General features: G+C 36.0%; 1 pseudogene; it reads right to left on the reverse strand.

The window, feature by feature from the left end:
- Positions 1 to 23885: 23885 nt before the first annotated feature.
- LOC147825803 (Nuclear RNase P) lies at positions 23886 to 24121 on the reverse strand (annotated as a pseudogene).
- Between the last annotated feature and the right edge of the window lie 41 nt (positions 24122 to 24162).

Below are 24162 nucleotides of genomic sequence, written 5' to 3' on the forward strand. Positions count from 1 at the left end.
CTGTTGCCACCCAAGGTTGTCTCATTCCTCCTGAATCCTATAGTCACAGTGCCTGAGACATGGAAAATACTTATTTATTCAACACATGCTTACTGAACATTTACTCAAGTACTGGGAGCATGAAGATAAGACTTATGTGAGTTCTTTGACTTTCAAAGAAACAGATGTAACCACATAGCCCATCATGGAAAGAAACAAAGATTTATTACTAACAAGCCATATGTATATTAGTTCAATGAACTTAAATTTTTTAAGGACTGGAGTAATATGTTTGGCTTTTCTGTAGTTGAATACAAACAGTTGAAATTATTTCCTCCTATAAGAAAAATACCTATGTATTCAAATCAATCTATTCAAAAATTCAATTCAATCTATTCACTGCAATTCAATATTTGACCCAGATCTCTGTAGTAGTGAATAGACGTTAAATTTTTATTTATTTATGACTATATCTATATCTATCTATATATATAATAGATAGATACTGGTTTGGTAATAAGTATCTAATCTTATAAATATTAGTATTTTCTGACCTAATAATACCATTCTGAGAAACACTTCCAAAGAAATACTTTAGAAAATAAAATCCAAAATATACACATATATTTTATAGCAAGATTATTAACATTAAGGTATAATGTATAACATTATATTAAGGTATAAGGTATAACATTAAGGTAAATTTATTAATACCATTATAATTATCATAACTATAGGTATTAGTAATAGTATAGAGAATAATAATTACAACCAAGTAAGGTGCCAGGATTAAAGAACAACTGCAACAATAAGTTTCATGGCTTTAAGTTAAAGGGTCAATTGTAGATGAAATGTAAATCATAATAGTGAACCAAAATGACTTTATGCCAACAAATTAGAGGGAGAGAGTCTTCCCTGTATGTGTGAGTGGGTAAATATATGGAAACTTGCCTGAGAATAGAGCTGGTTTAAGTAGAATTTCATTAGAATTGCTTACCCAAGGAAATTCTTCCAGGGATAATTACACATGGTTGTTCTCATGTCAGAAATTCTAATAATGTTAAGATGCTGACTCCTTGCCAAATGATATACTTAAAGTAAGATGGTGTTACTTTCCCTCATTACTTCCTAGGTAACTTACTGGTTAACTAGCACATCAGAATGAACAAGGGACCTTGCATAGTAACAAAGAAGGAAAATCAAGACAAATGAGATGGATGTGTGTGTGTGTGTGTGTGTGTGTGTGTGTCCTAGTGATGGTGTTAACCATAAAATGTTCAGGAAAGGGGGAATTATTTAAAATGTTCCATCAAAGCTGAAGATTAGTGTCTCTTATTTTGCAAACCAAAAATTAAGGTAATTTGTTACTTTAATATATTCGCTGAGCATCCATTATAGGCTAAACACTATATTGGGCTCTTCCCAAGTGTTATATCATTTTATTCTTATAACAATTTTAGTTATTTATTAAACAGATAACCATAACATTATTATTATAGATTAAAAATTGCAGAGGACCATAATAATATTGATTACGTCCAAAACAAGCTGTAAAGAATTAACTCCAAAATCGGCTTGTTTTGAGAAGTGAGTCTGGCTGAAGCCTACGTGCCAAGGTCAGAGTAGCTCGCACCCAAATTCCAATTCCACAACTAAAACCTCCTGACTAGAAGTACAATGTTCTAATTACAACCATATATTTTGTTTATTCTGTTCCTTATTTGAAAAACCACATGTTGCTCGCCTTTATCACAGTTGATTGCCAGTAAAAGTCAGTGCCTGGGACTGGCAAAGGCCTTTGTCAATTCCACCAGCATTGATCATCCTGGTACCCTGCTTTCTGTCTCTTAGTTCTGTCTCAGTGTTTTTTTTCCTCAGGTCCGCATCATACACTGGGAAGGTGAGTACTGGAACCTAATTGCAGGGGTCTCTGGTAAAAAATGATACTCAGAAACATTAGGCAATATACCCAATGTAAGAAAAATGATATGCAAGTATTTGGACTCAGATTTGCCTAATGCCAAAGCTCTCTCTGCTAGTTCACCTCAACCTTCAGAAGAATGATAGGGCTTGATTTTCTTTTATTTAGCAATTTTGCAGATATGGGACCCACTCAGGTCTCCTTTGAAGTTTATTGTGAGTTCTACGTAGAGCAAACCTCCATCACATCAAGTGAAGGCTGTACTGTCTGAGGATGTTCCTAATCCATAATTGAACACAGAGATAGAAGAGCTTAGAAGTTCTGCCCAACATTTTCATCCTCTACTGGTCAATCTTTGCTCCAGTATCGTCCATGAGTTGACTAAAAATTTTATGTATCCACAGTGCTTTCTGTGTTTCACCCTATTTCCTTCCTCTTCATGTTTCCCAGGCATTTGAAAAGTAAAGTATGTGAGAGGGTGATGAATACAAAGAAAATAGAATTGATTATCTGTTATGTTGAACAGCTGCTCTACAAAAGGAAAATTGTAAAAAGCTGAGGACATTGACCAAACAGTTGAAAGACAGAGGCAAAGGAATGCCTTCCTAATGCCCCATACCTGATCATGCATTTAGTGTGGAAAGAAATGTGGTTCAAAATAATATATCACTTATATAGTAGCAAATTATCTGGGTATCTGGTCAGGGTCATAGTAGCAAGAGAGACTGAAAAATTACAGGCAGCAAAGTCTGGAGTAGGGGCATGTAGATGGACACATGCATATAGTCATGAAGTGTGGAAGCTTTTTATATAACATTAGCACCTACCAGAAAGCATGTACTATGTAAGATTCACAAGGCAGTGAACATAGACAAAAATGGCTCAGCCACTTGCCATTAGCCACACTTTGTTACTGGTTTACCTGGGATTAGCATAAAAGGCATAGAATGTAGTGGCTATAGTTGGAAAGTAGAATTTTTACATACATCCAACAGCATGGATTCCCAAATGCTAGGCCCATTCTAACAACTACTTCACTCAAATGTTCAATCTTCCAGCAGAAAGAACAACATTGAATCTCCATTATAGTGCTATTTAGGAAGGAGGATCAACTGGCTACTTAACAGCAAGTTGCCTATCATGATCATTATCTGTGATGTTGGGACTAGTTTCTCTTTCTCAGGGATACAGACGCATGTTGTACATACCAGTTTTCCTTTCCTGACTATAGGATTTCACTGAGCACTATTAATTGAAGGATTATAGAGTGTTTGAATCAAATTATAGAATCTTAACACCATAACATCCAACCAGGGGATCTCCTTTACCAAGAAAAAAGAAAAAAAAAAAAGAGAAATGCTAGAATGGAGCAAGACTACAGGATCCACGGGTCACATACTATGTCATCCAGATGTAGCTGGTCTGATAGAGCAATGTAATGGCATGATGAAGGAACAACATATGTTCTATTCCAGAAACATACTCTGTAAAGATGTGAGGCCAACTTCCAGGAAGTATCACATACACTGAATCAGAGATCTTCTTTTTTTTTTTTTTTGGTACTGGGGATCGAACTCAGGACCTTGTGCTTGCTAGGCAGCTGCTGGAACCACTGAGTTAAATCCCCAGCCTTCAGAGATCTTCTTATAGTTCTGTAACCCCAACAGGGAGAAGGCATCAGTCCAGAAACCAAGTGGTAGAAGCAAGGGTGACCCTTGTTACTGGCACCTCTAAAGATCCTCCCTGGGTGTGAGTGGCACCAACCAAAAGGCTTGTAGTCTGAATGGAATAAAAAAGAGAAAGGAAAAGGACGTCTCACTTCTGTTTCTTAGGAGGAGTTCCAGTCTTTGCATTTGCCTTGGACATTCATTTCCTGGCTTCCAGTGCACACTTTTCAGCCTTCCCTCACAGACTCTTTAACTTTCCATTGCAGATCCCTCAGCTTCTGATACAGACTTGCATGGGACTCTATAGTGAGCTCCAGTTCTTCAACTTTTGACTGGATCCTTCAGATCTCCAGCACGCAGAAAGCCATTTTGCACTCTTCCACATTTGACCTTGAAGGTGGCTTTTGTAAGCCTAACTATCTTGTAAATATACATAAAATATAATTTATATTTTATGTATATTTACAAGGTAGGCAAGTTTAATACATATATATATATATATATATATGGATTTGTTTTTCCTATATGGAACTCATTTCTTGTACAGTGTTTTTTTGAAGCTCCTCATTGAGTTGTCACCAATGAACCAAGGATTATTTTGCTCAGTTAGAATGGAAATTGGAATGTCACTGGGTCCAAGGTGTTCCCTCAATGAGGAGATGGGAACCTCAATATACCTCCTCCTTCATGGAGTAGGTTCTTCAAATCTAGTTATAGAAAATGAATTTCAGGGCATGTCATTGGGAATCATAGGCAGATTTATTAGAGTTAGTAAGAGAAAATAGGGAAAGGACTTTAGCTTAAAAAGCTAAAGGAGGCACAACTGTAATAAAGAGGATCTTACTGGCCCACAAACAAAAGGACAGAATTAGCTTTTATGACTTTGCTGGGGTTGGCCAAGGGCTGGTAGTTTTTCATTGGTTCATGCCTATAGTATTTTGAAATTTTGATTTTATTTTGTTAGTACATATGTGTAGGACATAATGTTCACATCCTTTGTGGGAAGTTGGTGGATGTACATAATGCATTCCTCCATCTCTTGATCCCTTTCCTTTAATTTTTTTGTACATGTTTGTAGTACATAATGTTTACATTTCTTGTGTGGAGTTGGTACATGTACATAATGCATCCCAATTGCTTTTTTATAAACCCTCATTCCTCCCATCCTCCCATCTCTTGATTTCCTTCCCCTTTGAGAAACATACTTCTCATATTATAGTGTATTTCCTCTGCTAAAATGGATGTTATGGCCATTCTCATTGTTGGCACTCTCCCCCCATACCAGCTTCCACTGTCTGTTACAGTACACCTGGTCTTCGGAATGAGAGTAGGGATTAAGGGGAGGCTGCATTCCATGCATTGTTAGCAAGGGAGGATAGAGAAAACAACGGAGGATGGAGAAAAAGCGATGTCTCTATCTTCAGTGAGTAACAGGTCATGGATTAAGACCCAGGAATAGATGTCTTGTGTCTCATAGTGTACCTGTCCTATTTCAGGATCAATTGAGTCTTTTTTCTTTTTTTCAGTACTAGGGATTGAGCTCAGGACCTTGCACTTGTGAGGCAGGTGGCAGCACCACTGAGCTAAATCTCCAGCCCTCAACTGAGTCTTTAATAGACATGCACCATGAATTGAAATGAAGCATCCCCTGCCCAAGTCTACATACTTCCCTTGTTTTTTGGGTATCAGATCTGTGCAGTGGTAAAAGATTTTTGATTTCTCCTAATGATATCTACCTGATATTAATAGGCATGGAGCATGAAAGATACTTTAAATTATGTTATTTAATGTAAGTCATATAAACACATCATTAGCAGTAGGATCACTCCCCAGTGAACCTATTATTAGATTTTTATATTTGTCATATAAATGTAGTAAACATTACAGCTAACCAGAAAAACAAAAATTAGTAAGCCTAACAATTTGGCTGCAATTTAAAGTAATAAAACTCTGCTCTAAATACTGTAACATCTTCATGAAAGGTTTTTTTTTTTTTTTTGGTACCAGGGATAGAACTCAGGTCCTTGCACTTGCAAGGCAGGAGGCAGAACCACTGAGCTAAATCCCTGGCCCCCTAAATACTGTAACATCTTGTGTTGATATAACTGTATGTAAATGGATAAGAAATGAAAAACCTTACTGTAGTTAACTTGTTGCTGACATGGAGATAAAAAGGGGAAGGACAGTTAAAATAATAAGATACCCTTATTAATTAACTAAAATGATGTTAATTTTAAGTGTTTCAAGTAGTTTATGATATTAATCTACTAAATTCTTAGAACAATCATATTTATAATAGTCTTTATTTTATAGGTATTTCAAAGGGCAGTTTAGTAAGTAGCTTTGATTAGAAACCATCAACAACCAACAACAATCCATGTACAAATCTGTTATCAACAAAGTAGTGCTTTTAAATAAATGAAGTAAGTAACACTCATTCAAGCTGGTGTTTCACTGGTTAAATGAAAAAGCAAACAATAGAACATATAGGTAAATGAAAGGCAGTGGCCATATTTGCAAGAATTATCAGGACTTTGGGGTAAGATTTGCATTAATACTTACATGTATAAATCATGCAGGAAAAGATAGGAATATAGCCATGACAGGTAAAATCTACATTCTAAAGATTGAAACTGGCCAAATCAGAAATAGATTTTCATGTTGTATATTTTAAAATACATAGAATGATAAAGTAAAGATTATTCCCACAGAAAACAAATATATATTATTTAAAACCACCACCGAGAACTATTTAAAACCTTTACCTGGAAACAATGTAAAAGGATAGAAGGTAAGCAGAAACATGAGAAATGTTTGGTCTTGAAATACTTCAGCATCAAGTAAGAGGTGCAAATTCACCACCATTTTTTTTTTTTTTTTTGGGCCTGGAGTCACTCTATCACCACTCCTACACTGACAATAGAAAAAAACCACAGCTCTACTGGCTTGAGGTGGTGGGTGATGGAGTTTAAGGCAGAAAGACAGCTGAATATTTAAGGGGCTAATTCCAGAAGCAAGGGAGCCCTGATAAGGGTGAGACCCAAAATGTGAGCTTAAACCTTGCTCAAATCCCTTGCTGAATGGTAAACTATGTATGAATGTGGGAGAACCCAGGAATCCTGGCAGTGAAGAAGGAAACCAGAAGCACTTTTACTCTTCAAAAATAGGATGATTTCTAGTAAGATTGACAATTTGCTGTGCCTTTGATAGCTTGACATTCAAAGTGGCAAATGGAAACCTTACTGCTTTAAATAACTGTGGGTAAAGCTTACAGTTGGCAGAGTACCTGGAAATTGAGTAAGGTACAGAAACAAGAAAATCTCACAGAAAGAAAAGTAACATATACGTTAGTTATCTTGATTGTGGTAGTATTTCACTATATGTATGTACATCCCAGCATCACATTGTATACAATGTGTGTTTATGTGAATGGGGTACTGGACATTGAACCCAGGGCCACTGCAATGAACTACATTCTCAGCCCATTTTCATTTTTTATTTGTTTATTTTTATTTTGAAACTGACTTTTGCTAAGCCATTAAATTGCTGAGGCTGGGCTTGAACTTGCGATTCTCCTGTCTCAACTTCCTAGAGTGATGGGGCTATAGGAATGAACCTCCATAACTGGCCACATTGTATAACTTCAATGGGTGCAACTTTGTGAGTCAATTAAATACCTCAATAAAGCTGATGAAAAAATTAAACAGAATATGTATTCGTTTTCTGTGGTGATTTAATAAATTATGAGAAACCTGGTGACTTTAAAAAATGCTTCTTTTCCCATGGTTCCAAAGGCTAGAAGTTCAACCTGAGTTTCACTGGGCAAAAAGCAAGGAGTTGGCAGGATGACACTTCCTCCTGAGTCTTGAGGATGGTGTCCTTTGCCTTTTCCAGCTTCTGTGTATCCATTTTCCTACAAATGTTTCTAAATTCCCTTTGTAATTTAAACTTTTTCTATGCCTACTGCACAGCTGGTATTCATTTTACTCTTGGGATAGTTTCGGTCTTTCTTGGATTCTACATCATTTTCTTTTTATGGATATGTCTTTCATTCTACAGTAGTTAGTCCTAAATGAGTTTTTGATACAAAGAGGATAAATTTAGAAACTTTTATGTTTCTGCACTTTTATCTTTATCTTCACATTTATTTGCAGTTTGGCTGGGTGGGAAATTGAGGGTCAAATTCATTCAGTCTTCTATTTGTGAAGACCTTGCCCTTAGCACTCCATCTTCCCTTTGTTTCCAATGTTGTTGGTGAGAAGTCAGGTGTATCTCACCATGCAAGACCCTTTTCCTTTATCAGTTTTCTTCTAGATCAACTTTGGTACTCACCTGACTGTTTCCCCCACAACCAACTCCACACATTAAGCCATCAAGCCTCTCCAGTGCTAACCCTGTCTCCATCACAGCCTTCTTTCAATATTTACTCAGTTCTCTGTACATAATAACAGAACATTGTCCAGTCTCCTTACCCTGGAAATTCATAAAAGTGTATTTTCTTTATAGAAATCTACTTTGTTTTAAGCAATGCCTTGAGTTATGTATATATTAGAAGCTAGATTTTTAGTCATTGTAATAGGGTCTTGGGAGGTGGAAAAAACATAATACAGCATATGATTTAACTGTTATCTTCATCAATAAACAATGTTGTTGCTATTTACAAATCTTCATTAAAGGAACCATCACATCTCCTTGAACCAGATGGATACAATTAGTAGTTATGATTAACAGAGTGGGAAAATAAAAAGAGAAGATGAAAGTATCATTGGTAATATTTTCTTAATAGACAACAATATAAATTAAACCACAACTAAAATTCTGATTTCATGTATCTTTTTTTAGCTAATGAGAAAACAAACTTCTACAATCATCATACTGTGAGTATAATTTATATCTTTGTACTAGTTAAAGTCTCTTTAGGTTGTAAAGTTGTTAATCCAGGTATGCTTGTACAAAGAAGTGGAATTTTCAAAAAAGACTTTAAAGTATATTAGTAAATCTAAAAGAAGGCTAAATGGTCAACATGGAATAGTAGCAATCAGGGGAGTTCCAATAGACATAAGCAGGAAGTGATTACCAATTTTTCAGGGCAGGAAATGGGTTTATTAATTCCCATTCACTCCATCCATTCCACATTCTTGAAGAGAGCTTACTGATTGCCTCAACATTTATTAGGGTAGGGCTACATAATATAAGCAAAGCCAAAGATCAACCCTGAAAAAATCAGCAGGAATAAAGTAGAAATGTCTATGTTTGTGTAGTATGTAGGCTTGAACTTCCCTCAGACAAACAAGATTTCAGGGTATAGTGTCATAGTGAAACTCATAAACCACTGGACCTGGAGGTCATAAAGCATTCCTATAATAACATTTCGTAGCAGCTGTTGCTAAGAAAAAAAATGTAAGCTGTACTATTCCCATATATTTATACCCCTTCCAAATAAACACACAAAACATAATAGACTTGAGAGCAAAAAAAAAAAAAAAAAAAGAAAAAAAATATTTGTGGACTAATGAAGGAAATGAATAAATAATTAACCTTACAAGTTTTTTTTTGTTTTGGTTTTACAAATGTCAGTTGACTCTAAAAGTCAATTTATAGTAGCTTTCCACTTAAAAATTAATATACAGTTTTAAATTAGAGATTATGACATCCATGCTTAAAATAACAGAAGTGTGTAACAAAAAAAGTATCAGAAAATTGCCTCATTTTATAGGCAAGAATATAGTCTCAGAGAAGATAAATGGTTCTCTAAAACTAAAGAGTTTGCAGTTCCATGAGGAAGACTCCAATCCAGACTCCATGACCTCAAATTCAGGGCCCTAAGAACTAGTTTCTAAAATGTTATTTCAATATTTCAAGAAGCCTTTATTCTGTTGGTTGTTAGAATATTTTGGTAAAATTCACTGGGGTTATTCTACTGCAAACACTTTCTGCTGTGATCTGCAAAAAAATAATTTTTTCCTCAAACTGATTCTCTGATTTATTTTTAGGATGAGTATTTGACTGGAAAGATTAAAGTTGTCAGTGATATTATTTTATTTTCAAGTATTTAATAAAACTATTTTGACAAACTTTTAAAAGATTTTAATTAATAATTAATTTTAATATTTTATCTTATGACTTCTGAATATTTATTTGGATTTGACCAAAGTATCTGTAATTATTTTGTTATTAAATTTTTAATATAAATGCTGATTTGAGTAGCAAGTAAGAATTGACTTTCTAAATCTGGGAATATAAAACTGAATAATATATGGTTTATTTTTTAGAAATTCAGAGTACAACTAGAAGAGAGAAATTAAATATTTATAATGCAATGTAATAAGTGGTATAAAATGGAGAAGAATCAAAGAATTATAAAAACACATAGTACTTGTGCCAAGAGGTGTGTATATATGAAGGATTATGGTCCTTTACTCAAGGATTTCACAATTTGAGGCTGCAATATTTTTTTTACTGTCTTAGTTATTTTTCTCTTTGCTGAGACAAAATACAAGAAAGCCAAAGTTAAAGGAAGAAAGGTTTTCTTAGCTCACAGTTGTAGAAGTTTCAGTGTATAATTCGCTGGCTCCAAGGCAGGGTGACACATGGCAGAGGGGCAACAGTTCATGCTGCAGTAGACAGCAAAAGCAACAAGAGACCTTAACATCATCTTTCTGCCCCTTTTATCTTATCCAGACTACTAGGATTAGCACAATGACAAACCAATCACTCATTTGTAGTGGTTTATTAATCACATGCCCTTAATCCCAGCGCCACACACTCTAGATTCAGCCACCTCTGAAAGACAAAGGCCCAACTCATCTGCATGGGGCTTTGGGGGGACATCTAAACTCAAGCCATAACACTAACCAATGAGGCAAATGCCCCCATGGGACTACAGTTTGCATGATTATTTTAATGAAAATGATGGTTTTAAAATTGTGACTTTAGTAGTTTTTTTCAGAGTAAGAAACCAAAACCCAAAATAATCAGATGTATTTTTCTCCCTATTTCTAATATGGCAATAAAGATATCAACAGTACAGAATAGAAAGTTGCAGATTTTATGAAAGCAATGCAGACAATGCTATGGAAATTTAGAGGTCTTTTCTAAAAAGGAAGAGTAGATTCCACAGCAAACCTGATAGTTTAGCTTAGTATAATTAAAATGTGAGAAACTCATCAAAGGGTAAATATTAAGGAAAACCTAAAAACCAAATGTCATCAGTGTAAGACCGAGGGCCTTACCAAATGCTCCGAGGAGCTGACAGCAGCGAAGAACACCCAGGAAGGAACACACCGGACAAATTGGAAAATAAAACAGACCTTTATTAGTCTGGCCAGACGGCACTCCCAAAGCAAAATAGCTTAGAGAGGCTACTGGCTCAGAGTCCGAGGCTGTTCTTATAGGGGGTTGAGGGGGAAGTTAACATATAGAGTTAAAGAACAGGGGACAAAGGTTAGTGGTCGACTGTCACGTATTGATGGTCAGCAGACATTTGCAGCTTGTTCTATAGATTGTGGTGTCCAGAACATCAGTTCCAGGCAAACAAGGAGTTGAGTAGTTTACTTTGGGACTTTAGGTCTGTTACAGATTTTATCTAGTGTCCCAAAACTAACAAGCATCTTTATCCATTAACTCACATTTAATCACAATGGGGCTGGAGAAAAGGAACAAAGATTATGCAGTCCCACAATCAGCATGCTTAGTATTTATTTTTCAGTTATGAAGAGATTAGCTAGTTCTGTCTGGTTATAGCATCAAGAAAAGTGGTATAAAGTAAGGTTTAAAAACAAACTTGAAGCCAAACTATTCATTAAAAGTCATAGTACTGATTCACCAATTTACCCAATAACCAATTTGGAGCCAACAAAAGTGTTTGAACTACAAAGTGATAAGATTTTTGTTGCATTTCAGAAAATTAGACCACTAGTCTCAAATATTCTAGCTTGGAAGTCAGAGATCCTGGAGAGTAAAGAGAAAAATTAGAAAATTACTCCAAAAATCTAGGGACTGAAGACCTAGAGTAAGGAAGTGAAAGAAATTGCTAAAAATTTATTTTATATTGCAAAATATAAAATTGTTTTTACATAAAATATATGTACCCCATATATTCTTTGCACATTAGTGGATATTTTATACACACATGTATAAAAACACACATGAAAATGTTTTAGGAAAATAAGATATATCTTCTTAATGAAAGTAACCCCAAATATTATGGATTTTAGAAAAAAATAGAAGAGATCTGAGTGGATCAATGTGATGTATTTAATTTTCTTTTATAAGTAAAGGTGTGATGGGAAAAGGGAAGATGAATTTTGAAAAACATAAACTGAGTACGGTGTGAGAAGTTATCCAAGAAAGAATTATTTATCAAAGAGATATATGGTCCAAATTAAGGAATAATGTTAAGGAGCTGACTTATGATACTATTGAAAGATTTCTGAAAGGAGAATACTTTTTTTCTGAACTATAGACCCTATTGTCTTAAAGTTTCTGTACCTCAGTTTTCCCATTTTTAAGATGGGTGTAATATTATCTATTGGCTATTGGTAGTGAGTAACTGAGAAAATGAATGTCTTAGATCAAAGCCTTTAGAATGCCTTTAATAAATATTACTTGAATGGTTAGAAGGTGGAAAATGAAAGTGCCTTCTGCAAGGCAGAAAGCACAGAATCACAATGGATGGAATAAATTAAAAGAAAGGGAAGGCAGTGTATGGCAGCAACAAAACACAACCAGATTCCTAGCACACAAGAAAAGATTATCACTTTCCCAAATAGAATTAAAAATAAGGGGTCCATAACTGACTATACTTACATTCCTTGGGTATGCAATGTTTAGGAGTTAAATCATCCAATTTAAATTCAATAAGAGAAAAATAGCACTATGAATCTTCAAATTAACAATTGAATCAATTTATTTATGTCTATATTAAGGCGCCATAATTCAGTCCCATTGGATGCACCAGTTAATGAGATGTTTTGTCTTAGTGAGTTTCACTATAAAGCATGTTTTTAAATTTAAATTAAGTGTGAAAGCAAGTTTCCCATGGCTCCCTGGGATTTTGACCAGAAGCAAATTCCTTTAAAACCCCAAGTTCCTTTGCTGCACTGCTTTAATGATGTTCTTTTATGAAAATGTCCATGAATATTGAAATTAAGATAACGCATATTTATATGTATAAAAACAGGCTTAAAAAAACAAAAAAATTAAGTACAGTACACAGAATAGTTACCCGTCCCTTTTTCTACCAGTGCTTTGGCTACACAATTTGAGGAAAGTTTCTGATCTATGCACCCTGAAGCAATGTAGCTGTTTCCCACAAGAATAAACTGCTTGAGTTTTCCACACAATAACAAGATAATTAAGCTTAACTCTTTAAGGATGAGTTCAGGATCAGAACTGACCTCTTCCTAGCTAAGTAGTGCTCTGGGGGCAAAACAATTATAGAAGATCATCATCATCACACGCACACACACAGAGTAATTTAAGTCATTGATAACCACATTGGTAGGGAAAATTGCTGCCACTCTTGTGGTTTTAAATGAAATTTGCAAATCAGAAGTTTTTCTAATTACAAATGAGTAGAAATAGAACTACACATCTTAAGAGAACGTGGCACATATGTGTCTCTAACTGATAAACTCAGAGCATGAGAAGTCAACAGAAAAATTTCAAAATCCACTCACCCTGGAGAACATAACAAAAAAATCAATGGTTTGTGAAAAGATTCCTAGATATCCTAAATCACTATTTCTATAGTCACTTCTGTTATTTGACTCTGTTTCAGTGAGCAGGAGGGTGAAAGACCTTGTCCTCATATTCCCCTTTTAACAGAATTAAAAGATATTTCTTATGATGTGTGAGACCAAAGTGACTCCATTTTGCTAAAATGCACCACTCCCCTAGTCTCTCACAAATTAATGGTTAAAATGTGCATGCTCTGGGACAAAAGACACAATCTGTAATGAAGCAAAGTTCCTAAGTTAATTACTCAACCATCTGTTTGCCCAGGAAATGAACGTTCTGGGTTCACTATCTATAGAACAATCTGTCAATGTGCGACCATCAGTACGTGACAGTTGACCACTAACCTTTGTCCCTCTTTCCCCCCGTAAAACCTACATGTAACCACCCCTCAAACCCCCGATGGGCCTAGCCAATCAGAAATATACACTTCATGCTTGCATGATGCTTGCAAAATGCCAACCAATCATGTAATTTCTAAGTGAAAAATCTCCAAACCTTGCTGTAACCACAATAAAAACCCCACTAATTTGAAATTTGGGGCTCTCATTTCTGATTCGCTGTGTCGGTGATGGTTGGGAGCCCCTGCTTGAGCTTGAATAAACGGCCCTCATGTGCTTACATCGGAATCGGCTTCCTGGTGGTCTTTGGGACTTCGCGATCTGGGCACAACAGATGCACCTACCTGATCTCTGAAAGGGTGGCTATCCTTCATACTTTCTTCTTTGGGGAGGTTATTGTATCATGGGAGCATTATACTCATCAATGGATTGGTCTACTGATGAGTTTATTGCTAAATGTGCTGTGAGAAGGTGGAAAATCTGGTAGGAAGAGGGAGTTTACTGGTGGTGTGGCCTAAAAAGATAACTCCTTTCTTGGGTCTCCCTATAGTTCTCTGCTTCCTGGGTGTCATGAGGTGAGCAGCTTTCCCTATACTATGCCCCTCTGCTTTCCTGCCTTGGAGCCAGTAGACTATGATCTGAAACCTCTACAAACTAAGATAAAGTAAACCATTCTTCCTTTAATTTGTGGGTGTTGGTATTGTGTCTTAGTGATGAAAAGTGACTAAGACATATAGCAAAAGATAAAACAGCTTGCAAAAGCCAAATAGGCTCATTTTCTTCATCAAAAAAGTGGTTTTGACTAGATTTAACATAGGAAAATGGTGGCTTGATCTAACAAGGTTATAGTTAAGAAAACTTGTGTGCACACAATGTACTAAGTTACTATCCAAAAGTCATCACATCTCCATAGATAAGGAAATTTGAAAATTCACAGCTCCTCTGTCAGTCCTTGGATTGGCCGGTGGGTATCAGTTGTAAAAGGACATCATTGATTATCTTATGAAGGGGTCAGAAGGCTTTTCCAGATAGCAGAACTCAGACCTTAATGAATGCATGAGGAAAAAGGGTAAATCCAGGGACAGTAACATCTCTGGAGTGTTATAAGGTTTATTGAGAGATGGATGAGAGATTTTATCATATGAAACTTGGAGAGTTTAGGGAGAGATTAAAAATTCAGAGAAAGGGAGCCAGAGTAGGAAATGAACTTTGGTTCTTACTATATTGTCCAGTCATATTTTTTAGGAGTCATATACTGGTGTCACAAAGTAGTTTCTTTCACCCCTTTGGCTCACATCTTGATATGAATGGTTTAAGTCAGGATCCTGAAAAAAGAAGGCAATTAGCAGCATTATTTGGATACCAAACTACTCTCAACCTCCAACATCATTAAGGTAGACTGTACTAATATAGAAAAGTGTATGAATTCTGGCATAGGAAAGGTAACTTTGAGTTTCTTAGTCTTTGTTTTGCATTGGCTGCTAAACATCAAGCACTGGGTTAGTTATTAAGATAATTACATCTTTTCCCATTGTAAGACCGGTGGCCTTACCAAACGCTCCAAGGAGCTGACTGCAGCAAAGAACACCTGGGAAGGAACACACCGGACAAGTTGGAAAGTAAAACAGACCTTTATTAGTCTGGCCAGACAGCACTCCCAAAGCAAAATAGCTTAGAGAGGCAACTGGCTCAGAGTCCAAGGCTGTTCTTATAGGGGGTTGAGGGGGAAGTTAACATATAGAATTAAAGAAAAGGGGACAAAGGTTGGTGGTCGACTGTCACGTATTGATGGTCAGCAGACATTTGCAGCTTGTTCTATAGATTGTGGTGTCCAGAACATCAGTTCCGGGCAAACAAGGAGTTGAGTAGTTTACTTTGGGACTTTAGGTCTGTTACAGATTTTATCTAGTGTCCCAAAACTAACAAGCATCTTTATCCATTAACTCACATTTAATCACAATGGGGCTGGAGAAAAGGAACAAAGGTTATGCAGTCCCACACCATAATATCTACAACCTGGTATAAAGGAAAATACACTGAAGGTGTTAATGAAATTTTCAAAGTGCTATAAAGAAACAAACACATCTGTAAATACTAATGACTTGGAAGAATGAGTGAGACCTGTACTGTGTCTTGAATGAGAAGACAGGAATGCTAGAGAAGGAATCCAATTAGAGGAAATAGTAAATTCACAGGCATGGAGTTCCAATAAGACAAAGCATGTTGTACAACTTTCAATCTATGGAAATGGAATAATGAAGAAATGAAGCAAGTAGAAAGAGAAAAGCCTAGAAATGTGGAGGTTAGTTTACATACTGCAGGATAGGAAATACGAGCCCTTTGAAAAATGTTAAGCAATAGCTAGGGGAGGTAACAATCTCATTTGTTTTAGAAAGATTACTATTCCTGGAAATAAAGTCAATATGGCTCTAATGTGTTGACTTTTTTTAAAAACAGTTTTATTGTTGCATTTAATGTTCCGGTATTTTATTTAGAGTTTTAACATGCCTGTTTATGAAGAAAAGGCATTATAATCTTTATTTATTGTGATGACTTCATCCGATTTTAGTATTTGTTACTGGCCTCACAAAACAAATTGAAAGAATTTCCTCTTTTAAAAGTGTGTCTAGGACTGGGGATTTAGCTCAGTGGTTTCACTGCCTGCCTCACAAGCACAAGGACCCAAGTTCAATCCCCAGTACCAAAAAAAAAAAAAGTTTGTCTAATATTGGAGTTATTTCTTGCTTATATATTGTACAAAATTTAGTACTAAGTCAACTGCACCTAAGAATTTCCTTATGGGAATATTTAGAACTACAGATTTCATTTCTTTAATAGTTTCATTAGTAGATATACATGGTCTTAAATACCCTGGTACTGAATCTCGATTTTTATTACAAAATTAATTTGAGAGTATGAAAGAGTTTCACATGGGAAAGAGATTTGATACACATTTTTAAAAGATCACCTTGACAATCTGTGATAAATTTATTGGAGAAGACAGTAAAGTGACAGGGAAACACATATGATGTTTGGCAGTGATCAGGTGAACAATAATACTGACTTGGGCCAACTGATCTTGGGGAACATAAAGTGAGATAGAAAAATGAGGACTTGCATAAGGGTTGGGTAAGAGTTTCTAAAGAAGTTGAGTGACAAGAAACAGTTTTGAATAAAGCCTAGTTTTTTTGAAGTTTTGGGAATTATGATCTTCATTATCTCTTTCTAAAATAGCCCTTGGGGAATTTTGTAGAGCTGGTTTGGTGGTCATGAATTTCTTCACTTGTTCTTTGTCATGGAAATATCTTATTTCTACATTGATTTTGAAAGATAGTTTTTCAGGATACATCAACCTGGGTTGGAGGTTGTTTTCTTTTAGGACCTGAAATACTTTACTCCAAGTTCTCCTTGACTTAAGGGTTTGCACTGAGAAGTCTGCTGTGATTCTGAAGGGCTTTCTTTTATAGATGATTTGCTCCTCTCTAACAGCTTTTAATATTCTGTTCTTGTGCTGTATTTCTGGAATCTTGATAATTATATGCCTTCATTTAGGCTTATTATCATCATGACTAATTGGAGTTCTGTATACTTCATTTATTTGTATGTCAAACTCTTTTTCTGTTTGGGAAGTTTTTTGCCATTACATCTGTGATCAGGTTTTTTATGGCATTTGCACTGTCTCCTGATTTTTCATTGTCTCAGATGGATCCTATGTAGTTCTTTTTTGGATTATCTTGTAGCTGATTTGTTGATTTTTTTATGGTTCCTTGCTATTTTTAAGATATCTTTCTGGGGTTTGGGATTTAGCTCAGTGGCACCACACCTGACTCACATGTGCAAGGTCCTGAATTTGATCCCTAGTACTGGCAAAAAATAGATATCTTTCTTTCTTTTTTTTTTGATACTGGGGGTCAAACTTGGGACCTTGCACTTGTGAGGCAGGCAGCAGAAACACTGAGCTAAATCTCCAGCCCTAGATATCTTTCTTTTTGTGATCACTAATCACAATCCTGTCTTCTACATCTGAAACTCAGTCTTCACCTTCATTCAACTGGTTGTGTATACTTTCAATGGAAGTTTTAATCTCCTAGATGTCTGTTTGATTGTGTTTCATGTATTCCATTTTTTTCTATGTTGAACATTCATGGTTTGCATCATTTTCCTAAGCTCCTCAATTTTTTATCTGTATCTACTCTAGATTCATTCAGCATGTCCTTCAGTTTGATTGTCATTTCTTTTTTTTTACCTGAGAGATTATTTTCTCTATAATCTCATGAATCTGTTATTTTGCTTTTTTACCTCTGCTGCTATCATTTCAGAAAATTCAAGTGGGTGGCTTCTGATTTCCTCTATCTTCCTGTCCCCTGGACTTGTCCTGGGTAGGCTGGAGGTCTGAGATTGCATTTTGCTTCTGCATCTTGTCATTTCCTATTCACTCCTTATCTAGAATTTTGGGTGTATGATGGAAAATGTGAGCTCCAAAGTGCTTGGGCTGTCCCTCCACTTTGGCATTGCCATCTGCAGGCCAAATGGCCTGTGTCTTGGGCAAGGCCTGTCTGAAGTTTTCTTTGACAGACATTCCACATCCTAGCACCTCCAACTTCTTGGGGTCTCCATTGTACTTTTGGCTTCATTCTCACACATTCACTCACTGCCCTCTCAGGGGCTTCTAGCAGGAACTGTGGCCCTGTTACAGATTTTTGCCTAGCTTCCCAGACCTTTTCTGATATCTGAATGAAAGTCTCTGGGATCCTCCAACTCTTGCACACTGCACACCTGAAAAATTGAGACCATATGGAAGACACCAACGTCTGTCACCAGATCAAGCAGTAGCTTGGTCCCTTTTATCATGGATGTAGCCAGTTCTGAGTGCCTAGATGGCTGAACTTAGGGAAATACATCCCTAGGTGTCCCTGAATGAGCTGGGTGACCTGGGACTCTCTTCTCAAAATTGTTTCAAAGACATTTACCTGTTTATAACCTTGAGGCTATGAAGTATAGGGTGTGGTCAATATTAAAACTCCTTCAAGCCATCTTTCCTACTGTACAGATGCAAAGTTTTTGGCTTCTTTTTAATTATGTTTTATTTTTTTAAATTAACTTTCTTGGTACATTTTAAGTATACATTATGATCACATTCATCATTGGGAATTTGTACCTGTACATGATACATCTTAGTTATTATTTTTTCCCATTCCTCTTCCTTTCCACTCCTCCATCCTTCCACCCCTCCTTATTTACAAAAGCTTTGTTTCTGTTTTTTTCCTTTTTTCTCATATTTTTTCTTTCTCTTCTTTCCTTTTCCCCATTCCCCCACTTCCCATTCCCCTTTGAAACTTTGCTTTGTATTTCACATTATCTATTATATATTTCGGTCCTCATTTACACTTTCAGTTTCTCACACCAGAGAGACAATTCAGTATTAGATGTGTGTCCTATTTATTTCACTTATGAGTATGGCTTTGATATCCATCCATTTAGCTATAAATGTCTCTAGTTTATCATTCCTTATGGCTGAGTACTACTCCATTTTACAAAAAACCTCATATCTTCTTTATCCAGTCATGAGTTGATGAGCATTTGGGTTGTTTCCAAGATTTAGCTATTACAAACTGTGCTGCTATAAACATAGGTGCACATATATCACTGGGGTATGATGCTTTTAATTCTTTTGGGAAGTTACCCAGCAGGGGAATAGTTGGGAAAATGCAACTTCTAAGCCTTGTTTTATGAGGAATCTCAACACTAATTTCCACAGTGATTACACCAGTCTACACTCCTACCAACAGTGGAGAAGGGTTTATTTTCCCCCACAGCATTGGTTATTGGTAGAATTCTTGATAGTAGTCATTTTTTTCTGGAGTGAGGTAAAATCTCAGCATTTATTTCATTTCCATCTATCAAATGACCAGTGATGTTGAACATTTTTTCATATGTTTATTTGGTGTTTCTCATTCTTTGTCTGAGAAATGTCTGTTCATTTCAGATGCCCGTTTTTGGATTAGGTCTTTAAATTTGGGAGGTCTGATTTTTTTCAGTTTTTTATAGATTCTAGACAGTAGACGTTTGTCAGAGGGACAGCAGGTGAAAATTTTTTCCCACATTGTGGTTTGTCTCTTCACACTGCTGGTGGTTTCTCTTGCTGTGCAGAAGCTTTTTAAAGGATGAGATCCCATTGTTGATTCTTTGTGCTAGTTCCCACATAACTGAGGTTTTGTTCATAAAATCTTTTCCTACACCAATGTCTTCAAGAGTTCTACCTAACCTCTGTTCCAGCTGGTTAAGCATTTCTGTTTTAATATTTAGATCTTTGATCAATTTCAATATTAGTTTAGTGCATGATGAGAGATATGGGTCTAGTTTTAATCTTTGGCAAATTGAAAACCAGTTCTTCCAGCACTACTTATTAAAGAGGCTATCTTTCCTCCATTGAGGGAGTTTGTCTCCTTTGTCAAAGATGAGGTGGCTGAGTATGTCTGGAGTTGTTTCAGCATCTTCTAATCTGTTCCATTGATCCTTCAGTCTGTTTCTTCACCAGTAGTATGTTGTTTTTACCACGGTGGCTTTATAGCATAGTTTAAAGTTGAAGATTGTGATACCTCCTACCTTGACTTTGTTACCTAGAATTGTTTTTGCTATTCTAGGCCTCTTCTTGTTCCAAATGAAATTTTGGATTGTTTTCTGAAGCTCTGTGAAGTATACTGTTGGAATTTCAATTGGAATTGCATTGAATCTATGTAGCAGTTTTGGAAGTATGGCCATTTTCACTATATTATTTCTTCCTACCCAAGAACAAGGGATGTCTTTCTATTTTTCTGATATCTTCTTTGGTCTCTTTTTTTCAGAGTGCTGTAGTTTTCAGAGTAGAGGCCTTTTACTTCCTTCATTAGATTGACTCCTAAATATTTCATTTTTTTGGATGCTATTGTGAAAGCAATTATTTCCCCCATTTCTCTCTCAGTGAGTCTATTATTTGTGTACAAGAAAAGTATTGATTTTTGTGTGTTGCCCTTGTATCCAGCTACTCTACTGAATTTGGTTATTAGGTCTAAAGAATTTTTGGTGGAGTTCTTGGAGTCTTCTATATAAACTATATGTCATCTGCAAATAATGACAATCTGACTTCTTCATTTCCTATCTTTATTCCTTTTCTTTATCATGTCTAATTACTTTGATCAATGCTTCCAGAACTATATTGAACAGGAGTGGTGATAGTGGACATCCTTGTCTTGTTCCTGATTTTAGTGTGAAAGATTTCAGTTTTTGACCATTTAGTATGATGTTGGCTGTTGGTTTTTCATAGATGGCTTTTATCAGTTTGAGGTAGAGACCATCTATTCCAATTTTTTGTACGGTTTTAATCATAAATACATGTTAGATTTTTTTCAAATGCTTTTTCTGCATCTATTGAGATGAGCATATGGTTTTTGTCATTGGATCTATTGATATAGTGTATTACATTTACTGATTTGCATATGTTGAACTATCCCTGCATCCCTAGGATAAATCCCACTTGGTCAGGGTATATGATCTTCTTGATGATCTTCTGTATTCTATTTGCCAGTATCTTATTAAGGATTTTTGCATCTGTGTTCATTAGTGAGATTGGCCTATAGTTCTCCTTTTCGGTTGGGTCTTTCTCTGCTTTGGGGATCAAGGTGATGCTTGCTTCCAGGAATGAATTTGGGAGTATTGCTTCCCTTTCAATTTCATTGAAGGTTTTAAACAGTAGTGGCAGTAGTTCCTCTCTAAATGTCTTACAGAATTTAACAGTAAAGCTGTCAGGACCTGGGCTTTTCTTAATTGGTAAGTTTTTAATTACATTTCTAATTTTATCCGTTGATATTGGGTTGTTTAGAATTTTTAGGTCTTCTTCGTTCAATTTTGGTAATTCATATGTATTGAGGAATCTGTCCATTTTTTCTTTGTTTTCCATCTTATTGGCATATAGGTTCTTGAAGTAGGTATTGATGATCCTCTGGATTTCTGTTGGGTCCATTGTAATTTCACCCTTTACATTCCTAATTGCATGTATTTGGGCCTTTTCCTTCCTTTTTCTGATAAGGTTTGGTAAGGTTTTGTCAATTTTGTTGATTCTTTCGAAGAACCAACTCTTGGTTTCATTAATTTTGTGTGTCATTCTCTTAGTCTACATTGCATTGATTTCTGCTGTGATCTTTACAATTTCCTCCCTTGTATGAGCTTTGGGTTTCTCCTGCTCTTCTTTTTCTAGAACCTTGAAGTTCAACATTAGGTTGTTTAACTTGGCTCACTCTGTTTTCCTAATATGAGTGTTCAGTGCTATAAATTTCCCTCATAAGACTGCTTTCATAGTGTCCCATGGATTCCAATACATTGTACTGTCATTGTCATTTAATTGTAGGAACTGTCTGATTTCTTCTTTTCCTCTGTGACCCATTGATTATTCAGAAGTATGTTGTTTAATTTCCATATTTTTATGAAATTCTTGCACTTTCTTTTGCTATTGATCTCCAATTTCATCACACTATGGTATGCTAATATATAGGGGCTAACTTCAATTTCTTTGTACTTACTTAAACATGTTCTGTGATGAGTATGTGGTCTATTTGGGAGAGTGACCCGTGTGCAGCTGAAAAAAATTGTGTATTCTGATTTTGTGGGGTGGAACACTCTGTAAACATCACTTAAGTACATTTGTTCAAGAGTTTGATTGAGTTCTAGTATTTCATTGTTTATTTTTTGTCTGGTTGATCTATCTACTTGTGACAGTGGGGTGTTGAGGTCCCCCACTACTATTGTATTGGTGCTTATTTGATTTTTCATATCCATTAACATTTATTTTATATAGTTGGGCACACTAATGTTAGGTCCATATATATTTATGATTGTCATCTCTTCCTCTTGGATTGTTCCCTTCACAAGGATGTAGTGTCCTTATTTGTCCCTCTTAACCAGTGTTGGTTTGAAAGCCACTTCATCTACAAAGAGGATAGCTACTTCTGCTTTTTTTCAGGTTCCTTTCTCATGGAGTATTTTTTCCACCCTTTAACTTTTAGTCTATGAGTTTCTTTTTGAATTAAATGTGTTTCTTGTATGCAGCATATTGTTGGATTTTGCTTCTTGACCCATTCTGCCAGCCCATTTATTTTGATTGGTGAATTGAGACCATTAACATTGATGGTTATAACTGATATGTATTGACTTATCGTGGTCATGTAGTTTTCTTTTTGTTGGATTCTCCTCCTTTGCTTAATTTCTTGTTGTGCCTGATGGATTCATTCTGCTGGGGTTCCTGGGGTTGTGATCCTCATTGTCTTTTCCTAGGATATTGTCTTAAAAGTTTTTCGAGTGCTGGTTTGGTATCCATGAAGTTTCTAAGGTGCTCTTTGTCATGAAAATATCTTATTTCTCCATCAATTTTGATAGATAATTTTGTAGGATACATCAACCTGTGTTGGAGTTTCTTTTCCTTTAGGGCTTGAAATGTGTCACTGCAAGCTCTTCTTGTCTTGAGGGTTTACATTGAGAAGTCTGCTTTGATTCTGATGGGCTTTCCAGTATGTGATTTATTTCTTTCCTATAACTGCTTGTGGAATTTTGTACTTCTGTTGGATTTCTGGAATCTTAACTATTATGTGCCTATGTGTAGTTTTTTTTTTTTAATCAAGGCTAGTTGGAGTCCTATATGCCTCACTTATCTGTATGTCAAGTTCTTTTCCCCTGCTTGGGAAGTTTTCTGCCATCACTTTTGTGAACTGTTTACTTATGTTGTCTGCTCTCTCTTCTGTTTCTTCATTGATTCCGATGAGTCTTATGTTATTCTTCTTTGCATCATCTAGAAGCTGCTGGATTGATTTCTTGTGGTCCCTTACTATTTTCTAGAAATTTTTGTTTTCCTGGTCACTAACTGCAGACTTATCTTCTATATCTGAAATTCTGTCCTCACATTGGTTCATTCTGTTGTGTAAACTTTCAGTGAAGTTTTTAATGTCCTGGAAATCTGTTTGCATCTGTTTTATGGATTCCATTTGTTTCCTATGTTGGGATTCCATCATGTTCCTCAGCTCCTCTATTTTTTAATCTGTGCCTGCTCTAGATTTATTAATCATGTTTTGCATTATGGGCACAATCTCTGCTGTTATCTGAGAAATTATTTCTGATTTCATTTTTTCTAGATCCTCTTTTGTTGCCAGTGCAGGAGTCCAGGTGGTTGAGTATTAGATTGTTCCTTCTTGTTTCCCTTTATGGTTGCTTTAGGTGATCTGGATGTCTGGTTGTGAGACATGTTTATGTGTCTTCTCATTTGAATGGCCATGGGGGGATGTGCTGCTGGCATCCGCACAGCTCTCCTCAATGCTGGGGGTGGCCACCTTCTCCCTGGAGCTCAGTAAGGGCCCTGTTAGGGCTGCTCTTGGCCCTAGTCTCAAACCTTCCCATGGGCCATGGTAGAGTGATGTGATGCACTCCTGCTCTGATCTTTTTTATTTCCTTCCTTGTATGAGCTTTTGGTTTGTCTTGCTCTTCTCTTTCTAGA

The sequence above is a fragment of the Heterocephalus glaber genome, unplaced genomic scaffold, assembly GCF_053883595.1.
Source record: "Heterocephalus glaber isolate CG9 unplaced genomic scaffold, H.glaber_assembly_v1.0 deba00001481, whole genome shotgun sequence".
NCBI classification, from domain to species: domain Eukaryota; kingdom Metazoa; phylum Chordata; class Mammalia; order Rodentia; family Bathyergidae; genus Heterocephalus; species Heterocephalus glaber.